Genomic DNA, 4735 nt, shown 5'->3' on the forward strand with positions numbered 1-4735 from the left:
AGCTTTTATCTGCTATCTCTGAGCGCAAGTGCCCAATTTATGGTTCGTTCATCATGCTGCTTATTGAGAAGGCTTGGGGTCGTGTCTATCCCCAGGTGATGCTAGAGACCGGGGAGTTGGTTTCTCACGACATCAAGCGTCTGAGGAAGAAGGACAACTGGGGCGCTCAGGTCCCTAAATCTGGAGTTCCTTCGTCTGCTACTGCCATGGAGACCGAGGAGGAGGCTGAGGCTGAGGCTGAGGATGATGATGACTATGTGCCTTCTGCGGCAGAGCCCTCTTGGGCAAAGAAGCTCAAGATCAAGATGAAGAAACTGTTCTGCATGGAGGCTCACGGTCAGTACATGACTCATGTGGGTGAGAAGAAGGCCCGTCGTCGTCACAAGGAGCTCATGCGCCAGTTGGGTGCCACCGTTAACAGTGGATCTGAGGACCAGCTTACTGAGGAGGAGGAGTGGATTCAGCAGCACTGCCCGTGGACCGATTCTGATGCCGAGCACTTCCCGACCGACGATGGTGGCGCAGACGATCCCGCTGAGACCTGATTCTCTTGCTATCACCTGGAGCTGTAGCAACACTCCCTCTCCTTTTTGGTGTCTCGATGCCAAAGGGGGAGAGAGTTTAGGGATTTGTGTTGTGTCTTCCGTCGTTTGTGTTTTCTCGCAGTTTGCCTGGTTTGGTTTGTGTCTGGTTTGTGTCAGTGAGACCTAAGTTCCAGTCATATGGTGTGAGACATATGCTACCTTATCTTTCGAGTATCATTATCTATTTCTATCTAGCTTATGAGTTGCTTGCTTATCCTGTTATCTATGTTGCTCTCATATATCTTGCTTAGGTAGTTGATCTCTAAAATGTAGGGGGAGCGTTGATCCTGGTATCTGTGCCGTGCAGTCCAAAGCACTTATCTAGACAGCACACATCCAGGGGGAGCCCTTCTACATTTTAGGACGGTGGGGCTTTGCGCCGATCCTATATCTTTCCTGCTTGTGCAAATCCCGTATTGTCATCAATCCACCAAAAAGGGGGAGATTGTAAGGGCATATTTATCCCCAAGATGTTTTGATGATTGATGACAATGCTTTTGCGGACTAATCATGTGCGTTGAGTTCTTTCAGAGATTCATCCTTTGGCACGAGACGATTACTTCCCCTCGGTGTTTTATTCAAGACGGTGTAGCTCCTTCGTTTCTCTGTTGGTGGTCTAGTTTCGTAGGAGTCACCGTACTATCAAGAGGGGATCCGCTTTGGTAAGGCTAGGGTGGAATCAACACGTACACATCCTTATCACATTCGATGCTTCTTTCCGCTTCATTGGAGCTATCTTTTCTAAATTTGTGCCTGCCTGTCCTGTCCCAGTGGTAGTACTACGGTCCTCAGCGGTAGTACCACCGACGCTTGTCAAGCGGTAGTATCGCTCCCTGAGCGGTAGTACCGCTTGCGAACTTCGGCCGTAGTACCGCAGTGGTTCCGGGCTACTACCGCCTCGATTCTCGACCGTTGTTTTTCGTGTCGGGTTTTATGGTACTAGTAGCGGCAGTAGCGGCAGTAGTGGCGGTAGTACCGCTCCAAGCAGTAGTACCGTTTATACTTCCGTGGTAGTACCGCTCGAGGGACAGGACCCTGCATCCCTCGTCAGCGCGGCAATACCGCTGGGAGGGAGCGGTAGTACTGCTTATCAGCGGTAGTACCGCCCTGCCCAAGCGGTAGTACCGCTCTGTGCGTGGCTGTTTGGTGGGTAACGGTTGGATTGTTTCCCCCACTATATAAAGGTGTCTTCTTCCCCAAAGTTGACTTACCTCTTCCCCCAAAAGCTCCATTGTTGCTCCAAGCTCCATTTTCGCCCGATCTCTCTCCCTAGCCAATCAAACTTGTTGATTTGCTCGGAATTGGTTGAGAAGGCCCCGATCTACACTTCCACCAAGAGAAATTTGATTCCCCCCCACTTATCCCTAGCGGATCTTGTTACTCTTGGGTGTTGAGCACCCTAGACGGTTGAGGTCACCTCGAAGCCATACTCCATTGTGGTGAAGCTTCGTGGTGTTGTTGGGAGCCTCCAAGTGTTGTGGAGATAGCCCCAATCTTGTTTGTAAAGGTTCGGTCGCCGCCTTCAAGGGCACCAATAGTGGAATCACGGCATCTCGCATTGTGTGAGGGCATGAGGAGATTACGGTGGCCCTAGTGGCTTCTTGGGGAGCATTGTGCCTCCACACCGCTCTAACGAAGACGTACTTCCCCTTAAAAGGAAGGAACTTCGGTAACACATCCTCGTCCTCACCGGCTCCACTCTTGGTTATTTCGTGCCTTTACTTTTGTAAGCCTACTTGTGTTGTATCTATTGCTTGCTTGCGTGCTAGTTGTCATTGCATCATATAGGTTGTCCACTTAGTTGCATATCTAGACAACTTACTTTGTTGCAAGGTTTAATTTGTTAAAGAAAAGCTTAAAAATTGTTAGTTGCCTATTCACCCCCCCTCTAGTCAACCGTATCAATCCTTTCAACCTCCTACCGCGTTAGGGCACACCTAGCACCGCTCATTGTCATGTCATACATCGCCGTGCTTATGTTTGCATTATATTTATTGTTTCTTCCCCCTCTTCTCTCCGGTAGACTACGAGACCGACGCCGCTGCTACCCAGTACGACTATGGAGTTGACGACCTCTCCTTCTTGCCAGAGCAACCAGTCAAGCCCCCCCCCCTTGATCACCAGATATCGTCTATTCTCCTCTGTACTGCTTGCATTAGAATAGTGTAGCATGTTACTGCTTTCCGTTAATCCTATTCTGATGCATAGCCTGTCGTTGTTGCTACATCTGTTGATACCTTACCTGCAATCCTAAATACTTAGTATAGGATGCTAGTTTATCATCTATGGCCCGACATTCTTGTCAGTCTGCCTTGCTATACTATCGGGCCGTGATCACTCGGGAGGTGATCACGGGTATATATTATACATACATACATACTATACAAATGGTGACTAAAGTCGGGTCTGCTCGTTGAGTATCCGCAAGTGATTCCGATGTGGGGGCTGGAAGGACAGGTGGCTCCATCCCGGTAGAGGTGGGCTGGGTTCCTGACGGCCCCCGACTGTTGCTTTGTGGCGGAGTGATAGGGCAGGTTGAGACCACCTAGGAAAGAGGTGGGCCTGGCCCTGGTCGGCGTCCGCGGTTACTTCAAAATAACACGCTTAACGAGATCTTGGTATTTGATCTAAGTCTGGCCACTGGCCTATACGCACTAACCAACTACGCGGGGAAGATATGGGCACTTGACGTCGTGGTATCAGCCGAAGCCTTCGTGACGTCAGCGACTGAGCGACGCGCGCCGGGTTGGACTGCGTTAACGCAACTTCCTTTGTAATGGAGGTTGCTAGGTCTGCTTTCGGTCGCCCTCGCAATGTGCAGGTGTGCAATGGGCGATGGGCCCAGACCCCTGCGCGCATAGGATTTAGACCGGAGTGCTGACCTCTCTGTTGTGCCTAGGTGGGGCTGCGACGTGTTGATCTTCCGAGGCCGAGCATGACCCAGGAAAGTGTGTCCGGCCAAATGGGATCGAGCGTGTTGGGTTATGTGGTGCACCCCTGCAGGGAAGTTTATATATTCGAATAGCCATGTCCCTCGGTAAAAGGACGACCCGGAGTTGTACCTTGACCTTATGACAACTAGAACCGGATACTTAATAAAACACACCCAGACAAGTTCCATAAACAACCCGGTGATCGCTTTTTCCACAGGGTGACGAGGGGAGGACCGCCGGGTAGGATTATGCTATGCGATGCTACTTGGAGGACTTCAATCTACTTTCTTCTACATGCTGCAAGATGGAGGTGGTCAGAAGCGTAGTCTTCGACAGGATTAGCTATCCCCCTCTTATTCTGGCATTCTGCAGTTCAGTCCACCGATATGGCCCTTTACACATATATCCATGCATATGTAGTGTAGCTCCTTGCTTGCGAGTACTTTGGATGAGTACTCACGGTTGCTTTTCTCCCTCTTTTCCTCCTTTCCCTTCTACCTGGTTCTCGCAACCAGATGTTGGAGCCCTGGAGCCAGACGCCACCGTCGATGACGATTCCTACTACACTGGAGGTGCCTACTACTACGTGCAGGCTGCTGACGACGACCAGGAGTAGTTTAGGAGGATCCCAGGCAGGAGGCCTGCGCATCTTTCGATCTGTATCCCAGTTTGTGCTAGCCATCTTATGGCAACTTGTTTAACTTATGTCTGTACTCAGATATTGTTGCTTCTGCTGACTCGTTTATGATCGAGCACTTGTATTCGAGCCCTCGAGGCCCCTGGCTTGTAATATGATGCTTGTATGACTTATTTATGTTTTTAGAGTTGTGTTGTGATATCTTCCCATGAGTCCCTGATCTTGATCGTACACGTTTGCGTGCATGATTAGTGTATGATTGAATCGGGGGCGTCACAATGAATCAAGTGATCGATCACAAAGATTGACCGGTCAGTGATGGCATGTGATCAGTGACCTCCCAATATGGAATGGCCGGATAATCTCTGATCGGTGACAAGTCATTAGTGCCCCTATAAGACTCGCTATCAGCGTTGAGTTGTACGCCAATTAGTCGGTCAATGATGACTTATTTCAAATAGTCATGAATGATGCACATTTTGTGTCGGTCAGTGTTGACTCTTATCACTGACATGTGGCCAGAGACTAGTCAGCGATGAGGAGTCAGTAGTATAGCAATCTATAGTAGTGAGGCCTTGTAC

This window comes from Triticum aestivum, chromosome 7B (assembly GCF_018294505.1).
Source record: "Triticum aestivum cultivar Chinese Spring chromosome 7B, IWGSC CS RefSeq v2.1, whole genome shotgun sequence".
NCBI lineage: Eukaryota > Viridiplantae > Streptophyta > Magnoliopsida > Poales > Poaceae > Triticum > Triticum aestivum.